Source organism: Callospermophilus lateralis, chromosome 10, assembly GCF_048772815.1.
Source record: "Callospermophilus lateralis isolate mCalLat2 chromosome 10, mCalLat2.hap1, whole genome shotgun sequence".
NCBI classification, from domain to species: Eukaryota; Metazoa; Chordata; class Mammalia; order Rodentia; family Sciuridae; genus Callospermophilus; species Callospermophilus lateralis.
The window spans coordinates 4,908,445-4,935,993 of record NC_135314.1 but is presented as its reverse complement, the minus strand read 5'-3'; the positions used below and the strand labels follow the sequence as shown (position 1 = coordinate 4,935,993).

Sequence of the window (27,549 nt, the reverse complement as noted above, 5' to 3'; positions counted from 1 at the left end):
CGTGTTTAGGGTGTTCCCCCTTTAGAATAGGGCGGTTTAGCATAATAGGAGATTAGGGTGTTCCCCCTTTAGAATAGGGCGTATCCTGCTGCTGAGTTCCTCTTGAGTGCTTAGGGTCAGACAGTATATTTTGGGAGACAGAAGCCCATGCGGAGTGGATTTGGGCAGAGAACGTGGATTCCTCCAGAGCGTGTTTGTAGACGGCCGGTGTGAGTTTGGGAATAAAGAATTGCTGTTTGAATCTACAAGCTGTGTGGAGACTCGTGATTTGTGCCCAGCCAGAGACTGCGGCACCTTGACTAAACCGTGGGCCTCTAGTTTAGGATTAGTTTGTCTTTTTCTGCAAAAAATGAGGCTAATTTTCACTCACATTTCCCCCTTGGATGACTGCCCCATAAAAATGGACATTTGAATCCTGCCTAATAAACTCAGCTTTTAGTCAGAAGCGTTGTCACTAGTCCATGTTCCCCCATCCTGCTCAAGTACATCAGCCCTTTAAAGGAAAGGCCGAAAGGAATTTTTAGGAGAATGAGCCATTATCCTGGCTGCTTTGCAATGCTAATGCTTGAGGCATGACCTTTTCACTTGTCACAGCCATGGGTGCGGAGAGATGACAACATGTCAGAGCAGGAGCTACTGCAGGCATCTCTGAAGCATCACAAATGGATGGGGTGATTTAATAGGGATTGGTGCCAAGGAGCGGCTGTGGGCCAGCTCTGCTGGCAGACAAAGGAAATCCAGACCCAGCAAGGCTTTGTCCAGAGACCCTGTGCTCTGCGCTGTAGCTGCTAAATTACCCGTGAAGGAAGGCACCGTTTCACATCGCGGCAAATCAGTTTATATGAGTTTCCTTCATAAACCACGGTCCTATTTAACAGCACCTTTAGTTCTCAGCACATCTGCATTCTTATGCTTTCAGAGAGCATCGTCTGACCTATTTTCCTGCAGCATAAAGATATAATGTTGCAGGGGAGCTCTGTCACCAGCCAGGGAGAGCTGATTGGGCACATCGCTGCCCAACTCAACTGCACGGTGACATAACCTAGTTAGCTTGAGATTGGCAACCGTGGGAGCATTTACACCAGCAAAACTGGCAAATGCTAACATCCAACAGGTAACTGCTGAACCTTTACCAGCACACTATTGATGAGAGTGTCTCACTGTAATGAGTGGTTTTTAAATGATTCAACTCTCCACATGAGAGATTAGACGAATCTCAACCTAGACAAGCTTGTTGTCATGATTTTCTGGGTTAATCCCTTCATGTTACAAAGAAGAAAAGAGAAAAAACAGAGAACAGGTATCAACATCCCAAATGCAAGAGTCAACCAGGATCTGACTTCAACCCGTCCCATTCAGAAACCATCATCACCATCTGCAATACTGACCCTCAACCTAGAGGATGGCCACTGTCCTGGGTTGGCTGCGGCTGCCCATGTTTTCCTATGCAAAGTTCTGCATCCTGGGAAGTTCCTCTGTGCCTTCACTCTTTCAGAATACAGGTGGCAGAGGAGGCTACGGACCCACCAAGGCACCAAGGCTGGCCCAGCTCCAGGAGGTACCAGGGACTCCCAGTGGGAGGGAGGAGAAGATGCTCTCAGGAAGGGACACAATTCTTCAATCTGTCTTTTTTTTTTTTTCACATGGCCCCTCCCAACATTTTATTATGAAAACAATTTTCAAACATTCAACATATTGAGCAGCTGTAGATCCACTACCTGGATTCCAAATTAACATTTTCACTCATGGATTGGCATGAACTAGAGTTTATTTTCACTATTATTTCATCAACAACTAAAAAAATTTACTGAGCACATGATTTCTATTACTCTATTTTAATTTCCTCTTAGGTGAAAACATGACTCGGTGAGGTTTCAGTTACAGGGCACTAGGATGGTGGCCTCCTGGTCTCTGTTGTGGGGGAGGGGATGCCCAGGAGCCTCATATGCCCTGGACAAGGCACAGCCTCCCTTGGTCACCCTGGTGTTGAGAGCAGGGCTTCTCTTGCCTGGGTCACCTCAAAGGAGGACGTCAGAGAGGAGATGGGGAGCACCGAGCCTGGCTCGATGGCATGCGGCTCTTAGTGGGCAGGGTCCTCACTGCCCTGGACCTGGGGTTTTCAGGTTTTTTACTGGACTCAGGGGAGCTGAGTGGACTCAGGTGCTCTCAAGCTGGGCTGCATCGCAGAAGCTGGAGTTACTCAAGAGCTTTTAAACATACCATGCCCGGGCCCTAGGCCCAGGTCTCCAGGGCTGGGACGCCAGTGTTAGTGATCAAAGTGACATGCCAGGTTGAACTAGCTCCACCCAGTCGTCTCCAGTGCCCCCCAGCACCATCCTCTGGTCCTTCCCCTTCTCCTTCTTTCCCTCCCCCTCTTCCTTCACTTCTCCTTTAATTTTCCCCTTTCTTATTCTTTTTTCTCTTCTTTCTCTATCGTTGTTTCTCTCTTTTCCTCTTTTTCGCTCACGATTCCATCCTAACACCAGCAGCTGACCTCTGGGGGGCTGGGCCTAGCCGCTTTCCACACACTCATTCCCACCTAATCCGCACGAACTCACAGCAGTGACCCAAGACATATTTATAAGTGTCACCTTCAGCAGATTCTAAATTATGCTATAAATGCATTTGAGAGATGTAGAAATAGCATTTCCAGCAGATTCTCTGGGTTGAAGTGTATATTAACAGATGTCTATGCAGATGGTCAAAGAGAAGCCAGACACTAAACACCTGCTTTGAAGGGGCAAAATAAAGCCTGGAATGAGACTTTTAACATTAATTTCATATTTGACATCTTCTCTCCTTTCTCCTTAATTTCCAAGTAAGGAAACAGAGAAGAGGAATGATTAAAACTGGCAAAGACAAGAACTATTCTGTCTGTGCCTCTCTTCTACCCTTCACCCCAAAGCTCTATTCTTCTCTACTATGAGATTTAAAAAATAAAATTAGTATCTCCACAAAAGTAATACAGTGAGCCTATCTTCATTAATTCCTAAAATATTTCATATCCCTGACCTCTTTCCTCCTCTCTTCCTCCAGGGTTTGGGAAGCTGGCAGGCCAAAGTTCATGCCACACCAAGTCAGCAGTGCACGTGTCCCTGTGCCTCCTCTGAGCAGAGATTACTTTCATGTGCACGATCTGATAGCAACACATGTGTGTGTCCTCAGGAGAGTTTCTTAATTTCATACATAATAAAACAGGATGCGGAAAAGGAATTAGCCTAAAGCCATGCAACTGGTAAACGGGAGATCTAGAGGAAGAATCCAGGTCTTCTGAATCCAAGTGCAAAGCTTTGGCCTGCCTGTGGCAGAGGAGCTGAGGCTGGCCCACAGGGCACAGGATATCTGACCACTGGGGTCTCTTGTTCCCTAACTCCGTCTCAGGACCACAGCATCCCCAGAAGTCCCTGGATGCAGGGATGAATCCATACAGGGCTCCATCATTTTTCTCTGAGTCTTGAGAATTATGTAGCCAGTCTTGCCTTCGTCATCCCCCGACATGCAATGGGGTTGAAAGATGGGTGTCGGCATCCTCATTTGGCAAAATACACATAACACAAATTTTGCCATTTTAATCACTTTAGGTGGTGCTAAGCACATTCACATTATTGTACAATTGTCACCACAGTCCAGTCTCCCAAACTCTTTCCTCTTCCCAAACTGAAATGTGGTACACCGTAAAAAACCACGACTCTTCACCACTCCTCCCAAAGCCCCAGAACATGTCATCCACCATTCAACTCTGTCTCATGAATGTGACAGCTCTAGGGACCTCAAGTGAGTGGGCTCACCCAGTGTTGGTCCCTTTGTGACTGGCTCATGTCATTTAGTGTGACATCCTCAATTCCATGTACCTTGCAGCCTGTGTCAGAATTTCCTTTCTTAAGCTAACACATGAAGAAACCACATTTTCTTTAGTGTTGATGGACGCTTGGGTGGCTCCCACTTTGTGGTTATTGCAAACAATGTTGCTATGATCCTTGGTGTGCAAAACATTATTTTAAAAAAAAAATGAGTAGAAAGGGGAAATGGATTACAATTCCTTGTCTGCTACTCCTCGAGCTGTCCTAAGGCCGAGCAACACTGCCCCTGTTTGAGGTCTCTGCCACTTAGTTTTATTTCCATTTCCTCATCTGTAAGAACAATGAGACCAGCAGCCTCCTAGGGCTCTGATGAGGATTAATGAGATTATGTTAGTGGAACCCACTGAGGGTGTCTGAAGAAAGACCCTGCAGAAACGCAGTGTGATTATCACCGCTGCAGAATCAAAAATTCCTCCTTGTCCAAATACTTATTGTTCATAAAAGTTTTAGCAAGTGAGGCTGCCTACTGGGCAGCTCTAATCCCTATAAAGAAAATGATTTCTCCAGCCAGGAATTAATAAGTTCTTAGCACACACTGAAATATCTTCTCGGCTGGGTTATTATGCTTACATAATGAAGTTACTTTGATTATAACCATTCATCAAACACATGTTTCCAAGCTCGAGTGGGCTGTGTTTGATGCTAGGCATTAGCAGGGATGACAACGTCTCCACTCCCTGGCAGCTTCGCTGGGGCCTCCTGACAGGATTGAACGTGTCAGGGCAAAGTCGGAGAACGTTCAGGGTTCGTATTCCATTCACTCTGAAGTTGTTTCTAGTCACACCACTGGAGGAAGGTTGATTCATTTCGCATGACAAGCACGAATATTAACCAAACGATATTAAAACAGCACTTTCCTCCAATTTACATGGAGATAGGCAGGTCCTTACTGCCACAGCTCTTCCTTTTTGGTCATGTATACGATGCTTTCTTTTGCTCAATAAAAAAGAAAACTTTCTAGATGCAAATCACCTGCTCAAAAGTTCGTTTATTTACTAGTTTCATTCTTCATTAGGAAGAAGAATGAAACTAGTAAATATACTTTGGATCTCCTATCAACGACAATTATAAAAACAAACAAAGGAAAAATTGTAATGAAGTGGACCAGAGCATCATGAAATATTGGGTGAGAATATTAATCAGGAAAAATAATTATGTGCGGTATGTTAGCTGGTTCTGAAGAAGACCGCCAGCAACCCACCTCCTGGAATCCTAACCCTTGTGGAGGTCATTCTAACATTTACCAGTCACAGTCCCCATGGCCATAGAATATGGCGGGGGTAGCATTACATCACTGAGATGAGATTACAGAAGGACTGAATTCTATCTTGGGTGCTCCCCTCGGCCATCACTCACTCCAGGGACACCTGCCACAATGTCACCATGATACTCCCAAGTGGCCCATGGAGACGACCAGGAGAAAATTGAGCATTAGGCCAATGGTGGGCCAGTTCCTCCCAGGGTCTTGGAAGTGAATTTCCCCCAGCCAGTCTTCCCCCACTGAGTATTCTGATATAGTTTTCAGAAGGCAAGCAGTTTCCATGGAAACAGAACCAGCAGCTTCCAAGTGGCTTGCGGAGGGACAGAGGAGTTGGATTCCAAGGTCTGATCTCACTTTTGAGCAGGTGATTTGCATCTAGACAGCAGTTTGCCATGGAGACACCGACAGAGAAGAGAAACCATCATCCTCACCCACACCAGATGTAGATGGCTGGGGTCTCACACCCACTGCCTTGAAGCAGCAGCAGCAGCAACGCACGAAACCTGTGGCTACAAGGACTCAGTGCAGGGCTCCTGGCCACACCCATGCTACCTCCCTCTTCAGGTCACCCAGGGGCTTCCTGCCCTGAAGATCCTCCTCCAAGAAGTCTCCATGCCAGGACTCCCTTCCTGCCTCTAAACTTCCAATCCCTGGCATATTTCTAATTTCTGAAAATTTGCCCTCGAAGTCTTCTGGCCATGTGGTCTCTAGTGGTCAATATTCACTTCCCAGGGTGCCCTCTTCATTTAGCCACTGACCACGAGCTCCCCTTGGCTGCTACTTGGTGATCTGAATCCACGCCATCTTCTTCTGCTGCTTGTGTGATCTGACCATGTTAGGGTCAGGAAAATCAAATGTCCTTTGAAAACTCCTCCCTTGACGATGGCTGCCATGAGCATACTGATTCTGCTGAGAACCTCACGAGCTTTAATCTTACAGCCAGCCCAGGACCAAGCGGCCACTCTTACTCCAATTTTGTGAAGGCAGAAACAGGCACAGAGGCTGAAATGACTCGCTCAGGGTCGCGCGGAGCCAGGATGCCAACACACGCAGCCTACACTTCTACCGCCCGAATCGTAGACAACTGAATCGTAGACAACTCAGGCCCTGCCAGTTTTCGTGCACACAATAGCATCGCACGTCCACATACTTCTCTGTCTTCTCCCTCCCTTTTGTTTGCCTGTATGGGCAGAGCCACAGGTTTTCACTGCTGTATAATGTTTCTTTTATGAAGGTTCCACTTTATTTATTTGAGGGGTTTCAGATTTCATTTATTGAAAACAATACACCTATGATCATTTTTGAGCGTGAACCCTGGTCATGTGTGCATGAATTTCTCTAGAGTACGTGCACAGGAGTGAATTTCCCAGTCATGGAATAATCTTCAAACTTAAGAGACATGCTAGTTTTCAAAGACGATTGCACATATCCCCAGCAATCTTGTTATAATTTGTTTAGAACAGTGGCTCTTTAAAAGTGTCCCTGAGCCAACAGCATAAGCAACAGCATAACTGCTAGACATGCAAATTCAGCAGTCCCACCACGTGCTTGAAGAGGACCACGTCTGGAGACCTGTTCTGTGCACAGTCCCTCTATCCACGGCCCCAGGCCTTCCTCTCTCTGTTCTGTGTGAGAACTGTTGTTACAGGATCTGGAACAGATGTGGAGCAGAGATGCTCTGAGCCTCATTCTGTGTCTGTGGAATGGGTACGAGGGTGATGACGGCTTCCGTTAGAGGAGCTACAGAACAAACACGTGAAAAGTCCATCCAGAATGGGAAATGCTAGTGATGTGGGCCATTTTCCTCCAGTTAGTGTGTGCGTCCGTGACTTGATTTCCTAGCTAGATTATATACCCCTCTAAGGCAAAAGAGATCTGTGTGTATTGGTCTAGAGGGAAGGACAATAGGGAAAACCCCAAACAGTGTTCAGATGATGGGATTATGGAGGCTTTAAAGATTTAAGCCTGTAATACAATAATCACAATAAATAAAGCTTGTTTAAAGTAAATTTCACGGACACAGGTTCCAAATGAAGTACTGGCTAATCTGGGAAATGATTTAATGGTCATGTCTATCAAATTACCTAAGTTTTGACAAGATAGATTTTAAAAAGGAAAAAGGGGATATTTAAAATGCTAAATTCTGTTAAAGTGATGGTCCGCTTGCTTTAGAAGAAGAGGGTTCAAGGTCGTTTCCAAATAGAGAGGGCTTAGGTGTGTACATGTGTGTGCATGAGTGTTCCTATGTTAGCATGCATGGCCACATGTGTGCACACACATGTATGGATGTGTGCCTGTGCTCACGTGTGTGTGTGTGTGTATGTTGGAGGCACAGAAACAATTCTAGGGTTACTGAAGCATTTGAATTATCTTACATTTTTCTCCCAAATTTTATGAAGCCAAGAAGATGTGCATTTTAAATGACGTGTGTTTGAAAGAATCTATATAATTACATTTTTTTCTGATTTAAGAACTTCCTCCCTCCGAAAGGAAAACTTCAGAGTCAGATGTCTCCCCACTCTCAACTGGTTCTGCAGGTCTGCTGAAGCACTGCTGGGTGAGTGGCACTCAGAGTACTCAGAGACTCAGAGTACTCCAATTATGCTGCAGACAGACGGGCTTCACAAGAGCAAGAACGCAGGTGGAGCAGTGCAGAAGCCAGCCCCTGCCTCCCCTGCCTGCCGCAGAGTTCACTGTGGGGGAGGTGCTGCTCACATACTGACCCAGAGTAGTAATGACACAAAGGGACAGAGCCTGTGTCCTTGCTTTTGAGTAAATGCCAGGAGAAGCATGCATGAGTGTGCCCCCCACACACACACGCATGCATGCATGCACACACTTGCAACACACATATACATGTGTACAGTCATGCACACACACACACATGCATACAACACTCTTGCATGCCAGGCACACTTGTACACATGCACACACAAACACTTGCATGCACTCAAACACATCTAAAACTAGTGCTCTTTCTTGCATTGCAATGGGTACATGAGGTTCACAACCAGGGGACATTTGGGGAATATTTCCGGCATAGCCATGGGCAGGCAGCGTCTCTACATCGCCTCCTATTCATGTCAGCTGATACATCCTCAAAAGGAAGAAGCAGAAAGAAACGCAGCATTGTTGGCAAACAGCACTGTTAATCAGGGGATATATAATGACCCAGCGGCTCTCAGGGGGTTCTTAGATTTCAGAGGCTTGTGAAGCAACATGTGTGACGGTCCCTCCCAGGGGAGGCGAGCAGGCACTAATTGAGGTATTGACGGCTCTAAATGAAGCAGAAACCTGCTAGGAAGATTCAGCCTCAAAGAAAATGAGGGCTGCTAAGCAGTGCACGGGGACCTGGGTGGCTTTCAGTCACTGCTCCTCCATGCAGGAAGTGTGCTTCCCAAACCAGCTGCGGGTCCCTCGCGGCACACGGTCCTGAGCGAAAAAGCCACAAAAATGACTTGACGAAGTACTAGAGAGCTCTCCTGGATGACCTCACCGAGCCTTGGTCTTTGTGCATGAATCTCTACATGGCATAGTTGTCCTTACGCAGATGGAAAACAGGTGTAGGAAACATTTAAAATTATCCAAGGGTACTAGGGAATCTTTAAAAGCATCTCCTATCCTTTCTCCTGAGGAAGGATTTGTTGCATTCTTCTCTGCATCTTTCTTGGAGAGAATTTACACACCAGGCACCAGGGGAGTTTGCCTCATCAGATCCTGTCCATGGTAGCATCTTAGCTGTGCAGGTCCCTTGGGGCTGGGGGCAGCACCTGCTTCCTCCCATAGAGCCTCCTATGCCCAGGGTAGGGCACTGTGTTTTGGACACCTGTTTAAGCTGGGCTCTAAGGTCAGGGCACGTAGCCACTAGGTGCCTGTGTGAGTTTGGGTGTACCTGTGTGGACAGCAAATGAGCCTTTACCTTAGTAGGCATGTCCCTATGCAGGGACAGCATGTAAGGCTTAACCCTAGTGCTGCTTGGAAGGGCAGGGATGTGAGGTCAGGGGTCAGGGAGGCAGCTTTGCCACGGAAAAGGTTCTCAGAGTTGAGTCTGCTTTGGAGCCACCCAGAGGATACCTTAAAGCAGAGATAGCTGTTCCCTGCTCAGGTGGGGGGTGCACTCCCGGGAAGGACCAGAGTGCTTGCATGGCCAGCCATTCCCAGGAGACAGTGATGACCAGCTGGGAGAGCCCTGGCCCAGACAATGGCTGAGTCTCACATCAACATTTGCTGATGGCTTCACACAGCCCTTTGGACAGGTTATATCAAAAAAATAGAAATAATACTCAGAAAAAATCTAAATATGTTTACAGCCAACCCACAATCCTTTCCCCCTGATATTTGCAAAACCACTAAAGCAAAACAAAACAAAACAAAAACCTCTTAGGTGAATATTTTCAGGAAGAGAAAGAATTCATGAACTTGATACCTAAGAAGGAAACCCTAAAGGTGCTTCTCAGTGGGTTTGACTGTGTGAACTTGGAAGAACTCTGAATAGCCATACACAGCAAACAAATACATACGCAAAACAGAATTCTAGAAACATGGAAAATTGGCATAATACTGTAATGTGTAACAGACAAAAGGATTATCATGTGATAATGAGGGTTTATAAACATTAAAAAATGTATTTCAGGAAAATGCAAAAGGATATATATATATATATGTGTGTGTGTGTGTGTGTGTGTGTATATATATATATATATATATATATATAGAGAGAGAGAGAGAGAGAGAGAGAGAGAAAGGTAATTTAAAAAGAAAAAAATGAAAATTTCAATAATTAAATGTCAAGATCCTTGACTTCTTTGGTTATGAAATTAAAAGAATTTCCCTGCCAATGCAAAACAGGCTAAATGCTGAAAGTGTCCTGTTCAGAGACAAGGGCACTCATTTCCTACAAAGGGCAATGCCAATTGGCACAGCCTTCTGGAAACAGTCTGGCCAGGAGTAGAACATTTTGAATGAACACATCTTTTGAGTCTACATTCCATTTCTTGGTTTTTAATCCTAAGAATCAATTAAATATATATTGTAAGGGTTAATCTGAATTGTCAACTTGATTGAAATTAGAGATGCCAAGATCTAAGAGGCTTCTGGATGTGCCAATGAGGGTGTGTCTAGGAGTGATTGGCATGTGGGACAGCCAACTGAAATGGAGACCCTCCCTAAGTGTGGGCAGCACTGTCCAATAGGATGGAGGCTTGGATGGAATAAAAGGTGGAAGAATAAGGGAGCAGCAGCAGATGGAAGCTTGATTCTTCCTGAGCGGGTTCTTGATTGCTGCTGCGATCCTCTGAGGATGTAGGACTCTTGATTCTTCACTCTTCCAAAGGGGTGATTCACCAGGGAGTTTCCAAAATGCCAGTGATTCTCCAGGGAGTTTCCAAAATGCCAGTGATTTTCCAGGGAGTTTCCAAAATGCTGAGAGCTATAGCCAAGTTGGAATGACACATGGCATTTTTTGCCAGAATGGAGTGGTTGAGAGGTGAGGCCAGCAAGCCATTGAGATGATAATGATTATGTTAAGCTGTGTATTCAATTGCATATTAGACCCCTGCTGTTCCCCTAGGCCTGCTACTTTGGAGTTCTCACAGGGATTCCTGGAGAGTTCCCATTGGTTTCCAGTTGGTTGGTGGTTCCTGGAGGAGCCACGTGGGTGGCGTTTGGGACGTTCCTGGGGAGCGTGTGTGGAGCGTGCTGGTGGAGTTCAGAATGGCTTTGTTCCTGCTTGAATGGCTCCTGATTTGTGCCCAGCCAGACTGTGGCACCAAAAGCCTTCAATCTGGAACTGGGGTAGCACTGTTGATCCTTGTTGTTCTGGGGCTTCAGCTTCTTGAATTGTGCAGCTACTGGTTCCTCCAGCTCTCCAGCCTGCAGATGGCCACTGTGGACTCTCCAGCTTCTGGTCATGTCAGCCAATCTAATAAATCCCTTTTTATAATCATCCTTCCTGTTGATTTTGTTCCTCTAGGGAACACTGACTAATACGTATGCGTACAGTTTACTTATAAGAATGTTCCTTGCAACCTTCTTGATAATAGGAGATTGAATCATAGCATAATGTTCATGGGTACTTAAGTCATTACATTTCTATAGACTGGAATATTGTCCAGTCATTAAAACACTGAAAACTACACTTAAAAGCTTAGAAAGATACCTGTATTAGTTTACTTGACGAGGGATACTATAGCAAAATAGGAGACTGAGTGCCTTAAATAACTAGAATGTCTGTCTTTGTAGTTCTGGAGGCTGGAAGTCCAAGATCAGGGTTCCAGGAGGGCTGGTTCCTCCTGAGGCCTCTCTGCGTGGCTCAGGTTTGTCTTCTTCTGTGTCCTACAGGTCTTCCCTCTGCACATATCTGTGTCCTGGTGTCCTTTCATAAAGACATAGTCAAGTTGGAGCAGAGCCCAACCCTGAAGACCTGTTTAAAGTTATCACCGCCTATGGCCCTGTCTGCTCATGAAGTCACATGGGGAACCAGGGCTTCAGCCCAGGAAGACTGGGGAGGACTTGATCCAGCCAAGAGCAACAGGCATGATGCATTGTCTACGGACTAAGAAGGCCTGTGTGGCAGGATACCTCTACTATTAAAATATGCCTATAAGTTTTTCTTTCTCTCTTCTCTAAACACATCTTTGTGTGTGTGTGTGTGTGTGTGTGTGTGTGTATTTATATTTATATAATATATGGAGTGAGAATAAAAATGTCTTAAAAGATAATACATATGTTAATATCAGTACATAATATATAATTTCACTTTCTACTTATTTCCGACTTGTCTAAATATTTTCTAGTAAACATGTTATTTATTTTGTATTTTATTTAGAGACAGAGTCTCACTGAGTTGCTTAGGGCCTCTCTAAGTTGTTGAGGCGGCCTCCAACTTGTGATCCTCCTACCTCAGCCTCAGAGCCATGGGGATTACAGGTGTGCCCCACCAGGCCCAGCTTCCAATTTTTTTAAAATAGATGAATAAGGTCACGTTTGGAGGTTCTGAGGTAATGACTGCTTCGTATGGTGACTCGGGGCTCTTAAGGACAAGCATCCCTCCATACAAGCAGAATTCAGTGGCCCTTTTGTTCTTGGCTTTGGAAGTTTCAGAGCGTTACTTGTGCTGCTGGCCGGGCTGTCCGTCAGGGGCGGGTGTCAGTGTGCTCAGGGACCATAACAAGACCCAAGGCTGGGCAGGCTAAGCCACAGATGTTGCCTGTCTCACAATTCCGGGGTTGCTAGTCCGAGATGGCGGTCCTAGCAGGACTGATTTCTGGTGAGGCCTCCTTTCCTGGCTTCCAGATGGCCGCCTTTTGCTGTGTCCCCACCTGGCTGTGGAAGGAAGATGAGCTCTGGTAGCTCTTCTTATAGGGACACTGTCTTCAGGGATTTGGGTCCCACTTTCATAAACTCACGTGATCTTTTTAAAAATTAAGTACTTTATTTATTTTAACTAGGTATGGATGACAGCAGAATGCATTTTGGTTCATTGCGCACAACTGCAGCGCAACTTCTCATTTCTCAGGTTGTACATGACATAGCGGAGCCCTATGTGCAGACATATAAGTGCCTAGGGTAATGACGTCCATATCATTCCGCCATCTCCCTGCCCCCGTGGCCCCTCCCCACCTCTCCCTCCCCTTGCCCAATCAAAGTTCCTCCATTTTTCCCATGCCCCCCCACCCCCGCCACCATTATGGCTCAGTACTCGCTTATCAGAGAGAACATTCGGCCTTTGGTTTTGGGGGATTGGCTAACTTAGCATGATATTCTCCAACTCCATCCATTTACCTGCAAATGCCATAATTTTATTCTCTTTTAATGCTGAGTAATGTTCCATTGTGTATGTATACCATGGACTATTACTCAGCATGTTATTTTTATCAGCAGGAAAAAAAAATGAAACGATTGTGCTTTCCACAAAATAACACACACTAGGGTGAGTTGAAGTTCTTATTAACAGACATCCCTGATTCAAATCTGGGCAGCTTCACGCCCTAACAAGAAAGGGCACAGGACACGCCTTGCCTTTCAGCCTGGACTGGCAGCTCTGCCAGAGCTTCATTTCTGGGCTGTTCCAGGAAGGGTGCCCTCGCCAAAGAAAGTGCATTGCGTCCAACTTGAAAAGGCCGGGCGTGAGATCCGCCCGTTGAGCTCTTGCTCCCACCCATGTCCCCTGGAGTTTAAGGTGCTGCCTGAGCTCACGTGCCTCCGTGGCCAGGATTCTCACCCCCAGGGAGAAGCTAGAGAAAGGCGGTATTTCCTCTCAGGCTCCCATGTGAAGTGACACTGGCTGCGCGAGACTGTGCAGAGAGCCTGTGAACACTACCGTTCTCTACATCAAGGTCCAGGTTCATCCCCACGGCTTTCCCTTGGGTTGTGGCCGAGACGTGCCAAGGCAGCTGCAGTAGCCATCTGCCCCGTCCTGACTCCTCACCCCATTAAAAACCAAACACCAACCTAAAGCAGCCCGATCCCCTAGGGAGAGCTAAGAACCTTTTGCTCATGACAGGAAGCATCTCTCTGCCTCCAACAAAGGAAAAAGCCCTCCAAACAAGCAGCCCCCAGAGAGAAGATGTGAGCTATTGTGCTTTCTTTTTTCCTTTTTGGAAGCTCTGAGAACAAGCTGACAGCTAAATGAAGGGCACTATTCTGAGAACTCGCAATCAGGATTAATTGCGGGTGAGGTTCTGTGAGCTCAGACAGGCTGACAGTGGCCGCTTGGACAGGGAGTGATCCCCACCTTCTGACAGGGACCAGAGGAGCTGTTGCTATGGCGGATGGGGAGCACCTGCTTCTGCCTTGACAACAGCCCCTGCAGGAGGTTGCTAGGGAAGCAGTGGGGGAGGGTGGCCAGAAGGCTGTGCATCATGTGTGTCCAACCCTGGACCTTCCCGCCCGACACGGGCTTTGAACAGAATGACAACGAGGAGGAAACAGGTAAAGACAGGAACTGCTTCGTGTTTTCTAGACTCCAATCAGAGGGGTCTGCACCTGCGGGGCTCCCACACCTGTCCTTCGTCTTCGTCCCTCCTGCCCACTCTTAATGTTTGCAGACCTCACCTGTTCGCATGGTCTCAATGATGTATTTATAAAGCCCTGACCCCACTCTCCTGAGCTGCAATAGGTGTATCCCATTGGAGGGCTCACCATGTCCTCGCACTCAACATGGCAAACAGAAACGTGGTCTCTGCCACCAAATCCCTCCCTCTCCCTGTTCCCGTGTTCCAGGCTCCAGTGTGGACTGACTCCAAGGCCCCACAGCCAGTCAGGAACCTGGTGCTTTTTGGTCTACATTCATAGCTTCTTCAGTCAGACTTGCCCTTTCTTGTCCCTGGCCCTCACATTAGGTCTGGCCCTCACATTAGGTCTGGCTCCAACCTCTTACAGGTCTCTGCCAGGTCTGCTCCCAAAGTGTCACTTCCAGTAGACATCCTCGCTTGCAATTGGCAATGGCATCTTGTTATTTACCATAAACTCAGTTTTCACAGCTTCAAATTATAGACACTTTGTAATCTTGCTGCAAACTTTGGTTGTGGCTCCCAACCACACTTGTCCTTCACCCAAATAGTCCAGCGTCACACTCACTTCACAAGCCGCCCCCTGTTTTTTGTGCTCTAGGAACATAACCTTCCTTTTCCAGGCATGGCCAGCTGCCACTGTTGGGCCTTGTGGAAAATAATCTGTTTCCCAGGCTGAATTCCACACGATGGTGGTGACCTTAGGTCCCATCGCCTCCACAAACCCCCTTGGCCTCCCCTCTGCAGGCTGGCTCCTTCTCTAGTCCTACAACATTTAATGAACACATCAAACACATAACCATCGTTGTCTTTTGGCATTAGTGTTTTAAAACTATTTACTTTGAAATGTAGACCTACAGGGAGTTGCATCAGTAGCATGGAATCCTATGCCCTTCACCTGGCTTTTCACAGAATTGCCATGTTAAGTGATTGAGGCACCATATGGAAATCAGGAAAGTGACATTAGGAGATTACCAGATACTATTATTGAATAGACAGTACACCGCCACCACCTTCTATCCTGCATTCGTGTGTGTGTGTGTGTGTGTGTGTGTGTGTGTGTGTGTGGTCCTAGTTGACTCCACCCCAGCAGGGGACCCCGTCAAGTCACAGAACTGTGCCTTGCCACAGGTCCTCCGGTCTTGACCTTTGTATTTGTGCCCGGCCCCACCCGCCCTGTTCCTGTCCCTGGGAAGCACTGATTTATCCTCCATCTCTGCAGCTTTGCCGTTTGAGGATGTTTTGTAGACATGACCTTTGGAGGCTGACTGTGTTCACTCGAGTCAAGTCCTAAGGTCCAGCAGGTCACTGTGTGCCTGGGCGGCTGGTCCCCTGTTACTGCTGAGCGGTACTAATCCATGGTATGGACAGATTCCTTGGCTGGTCACTTGCTGAGGAACATCTGGGCTGTTTTCACAGTCTGGCTGTTATGAGTAAAGCCACTGTGACCATGCCTGTACAGGGTCATTTTGTGAATGGAAGTTTTCATTTCTCCGAGAAAAATGCCCGAGAGTATGCCTGCTGGTTCACATGGAAGTATATGTCCAGGTTTATAAAAAATTGCCACACTGTTTTCCAGAGGCTGCATCATTTTACATTCCCACCAGCACCGTGTGAGAGAGGTCCGGTTTCTCGGCATCTTCTCCAGCTTTTGTCATTATAATTGTTTTTTTTTTTTTTTTAATTTGCACTGTGCTCTTTTCTTAAAATTTATTTATTTTTTAATTAGGTGTATATGACAGAAGAATGCATTTTGATTCATTGTACACAACTGCACAACTGCAGCACAACTTCTCATTTCTCTGGTCATACAAAATGTAGTCTAGTTCCATATGTGCAGTCATACATGAACCGAGGGTAAGAATGTCCATCTCATTCCATCATCTTTCCTGCCCCCCCTCCCCTCTCCTCCCTCCCTCCCTCCCCTTTGCCCAATCAAAGTTCCTCCATTTTCCCATGTCCCCACCCCCACCACCCCACCCCACCCCCGCCATGGATCAGCATTCACTTATCAAAGAGAACATTTGGCCTTTGTTTTTTGGGGATTGGCTTACTTCGCTTAGCATGATATCTCCAACTCCATCCATTTACCTGAAAATGCCATGGTTTTATTCCTTTTAATGCTGAATAATATTCCATTGTGTATGTATATATATATACCACAGTATCTTTATCCATTCAATATCCATCCAGCTATTGAAGGGCATCTGGTTTGCTTCCATAGTTTAGCTATGGTGAATTGAGTTGCTATAAACATTGATATGGCTGCAGTACTACAGTATGCTGATTTTAAGTCCTTTGGGAATAGACTTGAGGAGTGGGATAGTTGGGTCAAATGGTGGTTCCATTCCAAGTTTTCCAAGTAATCTCCATATTGCTTTCCAGATTGGTTGCACCAATTTGCAGTCCCACCAGCAATGTATGAGTGTGCCTTTTCCCCACATCCTCACCAACACTTATTGTTGTTTGTATTCTTGATAACTGCCATTCTGACTGGTGTAAGATGAAATCTTAGTTTTGATTTGCATTTCTCTAACTTAATTTCTCTAATTTAAAAAATGTTAAACATTTTTTCATATGACGGATTGTATATCTTCTTCTGAGAAGTGTCTGTTCAGCTCTTTACCCCATTTATTGATTGGATTGTTTGTGGGGGTTTTTTTGGTGTTAAGTTTTTTGAGTTCTTTATATATATCCTAGAGATCGGTGCGCTATCTGAGGTGTGTGTGGCAAATGCACTGTGTTCTTAACTGTGTGTGAAGCATTATTGAATTCTTAATGCATAGACCTATCTATGTATCAGTTGGGTGGACTGAACATTTCCAAAGGCCTGATGTGGCCTGTGGACAGCCTACAGTGCTCAGACCCTGGGGCTCTCACCAATGCCCCACCCGTGTCTGACCTGGAACTATGATGGCACTCTCCAGCTGGTGTTAGGTAGAGGAGGTACTTTATCCATTCTTCAATCTCTCCCTCCATCACTGCTTTCCAGACTGTAAACTCCCTGAGGCCAGGGATTTTGTCTTAATTGCTTGGTATCCTAGTTGATGGCCCAGTAGTTGCTATACACACATATATTTTGTCATGGGAGGCTGATATTCTGGAACTTTCTTCACAAAAGAGGAAGAATGTTCGAGGCAGAGAGTAACCCAGAAGTGTAATGCTGCCTGGCTGTATGGGCACTGAAGGTGACTCCAGGTACGCAGGCTGCAGAGCAGGAGTGATGCAGAGGTGAGACTGCAGGTGGGTCAGGTATGGAGTGGGAACATGGAGTTATGATGATCTACTCAACAACTCTAGGCAGAAGGCAGACTTCTCACTTTATATATTGCAGTCAAAGACAATGGACTCAGAACATACCTTGTTTGATTCAGTTTAAAATGAGTCATTACCTTAGTCTTTGATAGTCTGCTATTGTTTCAACTTCACTAATGACTTTAGTCTTCTGTGCTCTTACTTATTTTTTGGTCTACTTGATCTGCCAAAAGTTGAGAAGAACATGCTGGAATCAGTGTTCTGTTTCTTTTCCTTCTACTATATTCTAGTAGCTTTTATTATGTTTGGAAACAACAATCAGCATATAAAGGCTTCTTACTGCATGCTATGGATTATCCAAGGGAACTTTGGTCTAGATGGCGCCATTTCTTGTCTGCTTGGGTAAATTCTATTTTGTTTTAGATGAAGACTGAGTTGCCTGCTTTTGTGCATGTGTGCACTTTCTGGGCTCAACTTTGTCCCCCATCTCTGAGAAGCGCTGCTGCCTCCCCAAAGATACTCCAATCATATGTGACGAATGCTCTGAGCTGCAAAGAGGAGATCTTGTGCTTTGAAATCTTCCAGGTTCTGGAGCTCTTCTAAGTTCTCTGCTTTAGGGGAGGACTCCTTTCTCTCTGCACCATGGGTGTGGGGCAGGGGGGTCTTACAGATATTTGGTGAAATACACTTTTTCTTTCCTTACATCATAATTCCAGCCTTGTGAAATTTCATTTCCAGTCCCTGGAGCTCCAGGCTTGCAGATATCAGGCTTAGTTTCCTCCTCAGATGACAACTTCATTTCCCCATCAAAATGAACTGCTTGCCTCTTTTCCTGAGTAACAGAGGTTAGACCCGGCCTGTGGGACAAAAAGCTTCCAGTGGAACGGTCCCACCAGACCTCTATGATTTGAATCCCAGCAGCTGATGTGACCGGCCAAGCTGAGCCTCCTGCTCTTCAGTGGTCAGCAGAGGGTTGGAGATACCAATGTCCATGGGCCAATCAAGAGCTCCCCTGCAGATCTGCAGTAGCTGGCTGGGGGCTACTGTGGGGGAAGTGTGGGGGACTGTTTTCCAGTTGCAGATGAACACCTGATTTGTTGGACTTTTACATGTCCTCTTATAATCTATGAGGAACTATTTCATTCGTGCAGAGAGAACAGAGAAGGACACAATGGGCACCTGTATGCCCTGACAGATGCTTCTCCCTCTCATGTGACCCAGGTAGCTGCTCATCTCTGCTCTCTCCACCCTTATTTCCCATTGAAATGTCAGGTCCCTGTGGTTTGGGGGCTATGCAATGAGAAGTGACCACAAAGTTCATTCAATGAGGCAGTGTTCTCATATGACCTCTTTAAACCACAGGGTGGGTGCCATGGGTCCTAGGCTGGTGCTCTGTTCTGCGGTAGCTTCTTGTTTCAGGTCCATGCTGGCTTGCCCAGGTGGGGTGGTGGGAACAGGGAGAGCCCCTCCTATCCGATGGCGTATGCTTATGGTCATTGGCTATGGCTGGCAGTGTGGTGTCACATGTCACAACTGATGGTAGACATAGTAACCAAGTGCCCATACTTCGTCCCTTGAGGATACTCTTTTTTATAAATTATTGTTTTAATTACACAAGTTTATGGGGAACAGTAACCTGATACACATGTGTAATATGTAATGAGCAAATCAAAAATACACTTTCATGTGTCTAGAATTTTCTCTAAGGTTATGCCTCTGCTCCTGTATGATACAGATGGTCCCCAACTTATGACGGCCCAGCTTCATGATGGTGCAAAAGCAATACACATTTGGAAGAACTACTTCATGTTTTGAATTTGGATCTTTTCTGGGGCTTGGCTAGAGACAGGCAGTGAGGCCTCTGGACATGCCAGGCAGTGGCAGCGGCCATGGCTTCTGGCTGGCCCTGCCTCACCAAGGGGAATGGCAGGCACTGGGTGTGTTGTGTGGCTGAGCCAGAGCCTGTGGCAGCTTAGGTATAACAAGTGCAGTTTTGACTCAGGCTGGGTTGATCAGGAGGCAGCCCCTTTTAAATTCTCTTGAGTAAGAAGTTTTCTTACTCAAGAGAATTTAAACATTCTTTCTTCTTTTTTCTCCCATATTCAAAAGTGAACCCCGCATAAATAAATTTGTTAAGAGTAACTTATTTTGATTTATGTATTTGGTGGTCTAAACTAATCCTCATACTTCTCCGGCTCTGTCTACCAGTGAAGGGAGTATATAGGGACAAGGACAAATGGCCCTGGGAATCAGGAAGATGAGACACTTGCTTGGAGCAGACAGTCACTAGCCAGGGTTCTGTGGGCTCCTCAGGTGGCCACAGGTGGCTCTCGGTGTTGATTTGGTGCACCTGTACATAGATGATGTTCAATGGCAAGAATCCATTGCTCTCTTCTGATGCTCAAGGGAATCCAAGGTTCCCAAACCACCAGACATTCACTTTAAAGGCACAAATTGGTCCTACAGTAGCAAGGTTTGACTGTGACCTGAGACTCAAGGACTGAGCCTATCAAAGCTAGAGAAGGGGGGTGTCAGTTTGAAGGGGGCTGGAGCTGTGGGAGAGCAGTGGAGCCCGGGGAAGGCCTCCCGTGTGCCTTCGAGCAGAGGTGACTTGACCCAGCCGTCTGGAGCCGTGGGTGGGTTGGCCGAGCGTCCTCCGTGGGAGCAGTGCAGGGCAGCCCACGTGGCCACGCTCTGAAATACTACACTGCCCCTCCCGCCCTCTGTACTGACGTGCCACAGCTGTTCTTTCCCGTGGTCCTTTGGTTCCCATGCAGGTCGGTCTACCAAGAGGGAAGGCCACACTTCCTGTTAAGCAATTCTCCTCACATTGGATAATTTGAGGATAAACCTACAATCAAGGATAGGGTTCCTGAGCAGAGGAGCAGGGGCCACAGTCATTCTGTCAGAGCATTCAGTGATGCCTGGGAGTCCTCCGGGAGGGGTGAGAGCAGAGGCCGTTGGTGTTCCTGGGGAATGAGCTCCTTTTCTGGAAACTTCCATGACTGCCTGAACACAGAGAGGGAGCTACCTAGTAGTGGCCACGTACTGCCCTTCTCAGCTGCGACATGCACCTGGGTCTTATGACAACAATGGACCTTTGGAGATCCAAAGCAAGGGTCTCTTCAGTGAGAGGAGCTCTCTGTCTCTCCCTGCAGCACCCCAGAGGAGGATCAGTCCCACTCAGTTCCCCAATGAAGTTAATGAAGTTAAATTGCTCAGATAATCAGCACAGTGCCTGAGGGAGAGCCAGGGAGCTAGGAGCAAGGCTGGAAAGAGCCCAATCGCTACAAAATGCGTTTCGCGTCGTCTGTCGGATGCCGTCCTCGTGGGGAGACGGCTGCGAGACCGCTGCTTTTGCATTCCACCAGGAAAGATGGCTCCAGTGACACATCTTTCCTCAGCAACAAGACGGCAGGCCCCATGTGCACTGCAGGATGCTACTTGCTCAGTCTCCACCCTTGGCGCACCAAAAAGACACATCATCTTTGTGAGGTCGCTGCAGTGTGCTGGGTCCCTGAGACCCCTCAGTGTGTGTTTAACAGGAAAATGGTGCTTTTTGGGGGGAGGGGACTGATGTTTTCCTCTTTAATTTCCATCCCTCAGAGTGGACAGAGTTGTGACCCTCCTCCAAAACATGTCCCCATTCTGACCCCGGGGACCCCAGAATGTGACCTCATCTGAAATAAGGATCTTTGCAGATCAACTGAGCTGAGGATCTCAAGGTGAGCTCATCCTGAATTGGAGTGGACCTTAAGTCCAGGGTCAGAGACAGAAAAGGAAACGACCTACAGACAGGGGAGAGGCCACGTGAAGACACGGGCCAGGCTTGAAGTGGCGGGTCCACAAGCCAAGGGGTGCCCAGGAGTGCAGGTGGCCAGCAGGAGCCGGAGAGGGAATGGACAGAGGCTCCCTCAGAGCTTCCAGAGGAACCGGCCCCACTGACGCTTTGACTGTAGACATCTGTCCCCTGGAACTATGAGAGGACAAGCCACCCAGAGGGGGGCTGACTCATCATATCTAGCCAAGGAAATGAATGCCATTCCCAAGAACACTTCAATAGCATGACACGGGTGATTCCATTTCGTGAGACTTTGAAGTATTGCCTCGTATTTTCCCTTCATGCTACATGCTTTGCTGTATTCCGTATGCCAAGGTTTGCCCAAGAAGCCCGAACATAAGGAGACCCAGGTGACAGGTGACTGTGTGTAAGCCACAAGGCCAAGGGAGCCACTTCCTGGCAGGCACATGGGTTTAGGAGCCTCATGAAGTTGATAGGAACAAGCAGCTTTTAAGTTGCCGCCCAAATACACGTGCATCCTCCTTTACCGCACCGTGAACTGCTGATTGCTCCACTGTGTGCACACGTCTGTTCAAGGCAGAGAGCTCTAACACCTGAAGACTGCAGGGGAATCCATGGAACTTTGGGGGTTCCATGCAGAACACATCTAGGCAGCCACTGCCGACTATTTCTAGAAGCAAAGGGACACTGCCGGTTGCTGGTATGGAGAGGGGAGAGGTGGCCAGACAGACTTCTTGAAGACAGCAGGCTGGATACGGGCTCCTTCTCCGTGAAGCTGAGTCAAGGCGGGTTCCTAGAGGCAGCCCCTCACAGTCCTGCATGGTCATGGCTTAGGACTTTGGAATTTTCCAGTGTCCCCACACAGGGGAATAAGGAGGCCGGCTTCAGAAAGGGGGAACCGTTCTCCCCTGAAGGCAGAACCCTGGGTCCCTCCCCCTTTCAGCATCTCCTTTATAATGGCATCCGAGGCCCTTGGCACAGCCGTTTAGAGTCCCCTCCAATCTGTAGCTACAAGGGAGGAAGACGGGAGCACAACTCTCCTTAGCAAACTCTGAGGCCATAGGAACCCAGTTTCCAAGAACTCGCACAGTGTGCTTCCTCCTACCTCCACCCCAGGACCTTCCTTCATGTACTGGAAAGAGCACCCAGTACATCCATACACCTCTCCTAGGAATGACCTAGCTCCAGTGCTCAGGAGCCCTAATTGGAGAACTCACATTCTTCTTAATTCCCCCATGATAAGCACTAAAGATACAGGGAGGTCCCTCTAAAATGTCCGGTCACCCTCCATACCACTTCCCTGTGAGGAGTGAACTTCAAATCTCAGATGTCACACAAGACTGATTAAAACACTGTCATTTAACTTTAAGTAATAGCTGAGCCTGTATCCTGATTTCTACATCATCACCTGTGTTTTATGAGCGCAGTGGTTATGCCTATTATTGGGTCTGATTTTGACACGCTTAAGAAGCATGGAATGTGACTTTCTCCAATTCAGTCCCCACTCCCTTCCCCTCCCTCCCTGGCTCCTTCCCTCCCTCCCACTGGCTCTCTTCCTCCGCTGACCTTCATTCTATGTATTTTTAGCTTATTAAGGCTCATGATTTATAGACATTACCTATATTTGTCTTGGTTTCACCCTATATTGATGGGGGCAGGGGAGGTTTCACACCCCTGGCTCTGTGGGTCTTCCACCTCTGTCCTGCCAGAGATCTGCCCCTTCTGTACGGGCTCTCTGATATAGTTTGGGGCTTAAATGCTTCTCCACGCAGCTGCTCATCTCTCCCTCGAGGCCTGTGCCTTCTGCAAAGCTTCTCTCTTGGTACCGAGCCTGTGTGCCCTGGCCCATCACTGAGCCTCCCACCTCAATCCTCCTTCATTTGTCCACTCTGTTTCACAAATATTTATCAACTGCCCGGACGGCAGGCACCAAAGTGGGTGCTGGGGGTGTACAGTCACTGTCCCTATGGAGTCACTTTCCCAGACAGAGAAGGAACCAGCGAGCACGTGGGGATGGGACATCTGGCGAGGCATGACGGCTGGGAGACCGTGAAGCCTGCCTCTGTCCTTGCGTGGAGGTATCAGGTAAGTCGTTGCCCAGCCCATGCTGCTGGGAATGCTGCCTTTTCCAGCCTGGCCACCCTTTGGCTATCCTGGCCACCTCAGGCCGCAGAGAGTTCAAGTACTCATGGGGGTGGGAGCCCGTGTTCTGAGACACCTGTGCTCCGGAAGCATTTGGTGAGACCCTAGAGCCGCAGCATAGGTAGATAAGGTGACAAATTAAGGTGGGTCTGGTGCACTCTGGAACCTCTAACGGAGGTTCTGTGCTGTTAGTACCTAAGTGAGGCGGTCCCTGTAGGCCAAATCAATGGTGAACGAGTGCCATTTGTCCAAAAGCTTTACCAAAGGAATAGGGCTGCCTCTTTCTCCTTTTTTTAACCCTTGCATGTTTGTATTCAAGACTCCCCTGAGAAGGGCCCAACTGTAAAACTGGACTTCACACCAGCATTCTTCTGTAGTCAGTGATAAGCCAGCCAAGATACGCAACCATTTCTGTTGGTCTCCTATCAAAAATGTGATCTATTTTTTTTAATGAGATTTTTACCAAGCCAGTGTTTTCCTAAAAACGTTAGACAACAACTGGAGGAGACGTATGCCTATCTTGCTTGAACTCAGAGACTTCTGTGTGGGTATCTATAATCAGCTTCCTCTATCAATCCCTAATCCAGGACCAAACCTGGACTAGAGCAACATTAGCACCCTGCTTACACCTGGCTCACGCCACCCTGAGTGGAGGCACTGGACTAGCAAAGTCCTCGAGAGCAGACTCTGCACCAGCAGACAGCACTATGCCACAGTGCTGTGCCCACAGCTGACCAGAGCAGCTGAGAACAGGACACACCCAGGTCCCTCCACCTGTCACCCAGAGCTACCTCTCTCTCGGAGTGTGACGACACAGGTGTAGCACCTCAGCTGGGCTAACTGACAGATGTCCTTTTGCAGTTGAGATTTTAATGTCACTTGATTATTTTTCAAAGTCAGTTTTTGTAGTGGAAAATAAAGATCACTGGGTTTGAACAACTGAAAGAACTAACAGTCCGGCTCCCAGTCTGGGAGCATCAGTGGATAGAGATTCCTGGCCTCCACAAACAGACTGACTCTTCCCGGGCTCTCCACGTTCCACGACAGAAGTGGTTGTTTCCAGATGACCTCCTATCAATGTCTCAGAACACAGCATTGATTTCTTAACATTTTATCACATTCTTTTTTTTTTTTTTTAAGAGAGAGAGAGAGGTAGAGAGAGAGAGAGAATTTTAATATTTATTTTTTAGTTCTCGGCGGGCACAACATCTTTGATTGTATGTGGTGCTGAGGATCGAACCCGGGCCGCACGCATTCCAGGCGAGCGCGCTACCGCCTGAGCCACATCCCCAGCCCCAACATTTTATCACATTCTTGATTAATTTTTCCTGAGCAAACTAATAGAAATTTGATTTAGAAAACACAGCTGGGGGTGTAGCCTAGTAGGGGAACTCAGCATGTGGGAGGCACTGGGCTCAATCCTCAGCACCAAATTAATAGATAATAGATAAGTAAAATGCACAAAAATAATATCACCCATACCTGTAACCCAGAGAGAAATGACCATTTTAACAGTGATGTTTCCTGCTCAGATTACATATTTGCTTTTTTACCTTGTCAAGATTATACGAGGTGTGAATTTCAAATCCCATTAAAAAGTTTAGCTATATCATATGAATTCTGCCTATATCATGGAAACTTATTTAGATACATCATTTATTATTTTTTTAAAATATGGAATCAGGCCAATGCACAACAATTCATATAAGCATCCATTAGCTTCTTGGAAACAAATTTTATTATTATTATTAAGCACTAGGTTGACTCTATGTATGTAAGTCTTTGTTTATACCTCTTATTTCTTGAATATGGATAATTACAGATGAAAGCAATAGGGTGACCATTTTAATGGCCTTTGTATATGATGTCCAGTTGTCTTATAGAAACTCCCCTCCAAATGGGATCAGAATGCAAATCTCAGTGCATCTGTGTCAACGTTCCATATTATCATTTTTGTTTCTCTATATGTTCAATATTTGTATTATTTCTTTTTAGTGATACATAACATTAGTATTCATTTTGACATAATTATAAAAGCCTGGAATATAATTTGCTCTAACTTTTAAAGTCAGTGCTCAATAAATTATGAAATTATAAAAACCTGGAATATAATTTGCTCTAACTTTTAAAGTCAGTGCTCAATAAATTATGAAATTAAATGGAATTCTCTTCAGATGTCATTCTATTTCATAATGACATATCCTTTATAAATTAAGACTAATTCCAATGTACTGAAAGGGTCATATGCTTTGTCTTGTAACATATTCCAAATACATATGGGTTTTGAATGGGCTTGATGTGTTCAGACAGATATTCTCTTGCTCCATCAAAGACACTGGATAGTTGTGGTCAAATTGGGCTTAAGCATCTATGGAAGAAAAGCTCCTTGGAAATCACACCCTGTAGTAGGGAGACCTAGGGGATTTTAGATCTTGGAATCCAGGGAGATAGTTTCTGAGGTGGACTAACTCAGAAACTTTTGTTTTTCTAACAAACACCTTTAAACTGTTCACGGGGTCTGGCTGGTTCAGACCTTGTTTCTTTTGCTTGGCTGAAGTGTGGTGCACCAAGCAACAAGAATGTGCCCTTGAGTATGGTGCTCTCCCCCATGCTCTGTGGCTGGGGGTCCTGGGTGCTGTGGACTTGGGGAGCATCACACACCTGTGCACACACTGAGGAGACAGCTGCCATGTGTGTGGCCAACTCCCTCCTTCCCCATGAGCAAACCTTATGTGGCTATTTCCAAACATAACCATGTCAGGGATCACAGGTGCATTGATGGTGTAGAGGATGCATGAGTCGGAGCCTGTAAGCATAGTGCAGAAGGAAGATGCCCAGTCGAATGCACAGAGTCACCACCTGCACCATTTCTCCCTCTGAACACTGTATTTGTGAGCATGACCTTAGCCTCAGTTTAGAGCTTAAGATATTTGGTGTTCAAAAGAGAAATGACCTATTTCTACCTTTTAACTCCATGATGCATAGATGGATGATAAAGAAGGTCAGTGCTGTGCAGACTATGCTGCGATACGCTCTAATACAGGTTGGGCGTCCTCCATCTGAAATGCTTGGGATCAGACGTGTTTCAGGTTTCCAATTTGTTTTTTGATTTGGGGACATTTGATTATATGATGAGACATTTTGGGGTTGGGATTCAAGCCTAAACTTGAAATTTGGGTATACCTTATCCACACACCCTGAAGGTCATCTTATGCAATATGTTTAGCACATCTGTATTTTGACTATGACTCCTGACATGAGGGCAGGCAAGGAAGTTTCCACTTGTGTCACATCAGGGCTCAGTTTTGAATTTGGGAGCATTTTGTATTTTGTATTTTGAGGGTTTTCTGAGCCTCCCTGTCAGGGGGGTTTAAAAGCTCGGCAATCCTGGTGCCATTTAGGAGCTGGCTGTGTTATCTCCACCTCACAGGTGCAGAAGGTGAGCCTTAGGGAAGTTCAGGCCCACTAACCTCACAGGCTGACGAGAAGCCAAGCCAGGATTCAAGTGTGTTTTCTTCTGAATCTGGGACCTCTGAGATTTATAACATGAAGGTCACAGAACAACGGACAGGTCCCTCTCTGCACCCCACTGCCAGCTCCACTGTGCCATCACCCTGCGCAGCCTGCACCGGGCATGGAGGTTCTTACTCATGGATGGAAGACCTGGATGGTCACTCAGGCCAGAGGTTCATGTAATCTGAAAAGCTGTGGTTTAAGGAGATATTTATGGCACGCCCTACATAGCCCTGGACTCCACATCTGAGAACTTGAACAACGTGTGGATCAAAACTATTTTCAAAGCATTTGTATTGAATATGTACAGACATCTTTCTTGCCATTTTTTCTAAACAATATAGTGTAACAAGTATTATACCCCATTTACATTTTATTAGGTATTATAAATAATCTGGAGGTGATTTGAAGTATGCAGGAGTATGGACGTAGGTCATATGCAAAGACTGCACCACTTCATATAAGGGATTTGAGCATCCTTGGATTCTGGTATCCGAGGGGGTGTGGGAAACAATCGCCATGGAGACTGAGGGGAAACTGTATTATACACACACAGTCAAGCACAAGCACGTATGACAGAACCATAGAGTTAGTCCACCTCAACAGTTCTCAGGTGTGGTCCACAGAGTTTTCAGAGGGTTGCTGGGATCACAAGCTGATGTCAGGCTAACACCATGAAATTATTTGCCTTTATCATGGGTGAAT

The 27,549-nt window shown here is 46.5% G+C and overlaps 1 protein-coding gene across 1 annotated transcript in view; it reads right to left on the bottom strand.

Moving 5' to 3' along the window:
- Positions 1–27,549, bottom strand: part of Dscam (DS cell adhesion molecule) — a 678,135-nt gene that overhangs the window by 130,652 nt on the left and 519,934 nt on the right. The window lies entirely within an intron of this gene.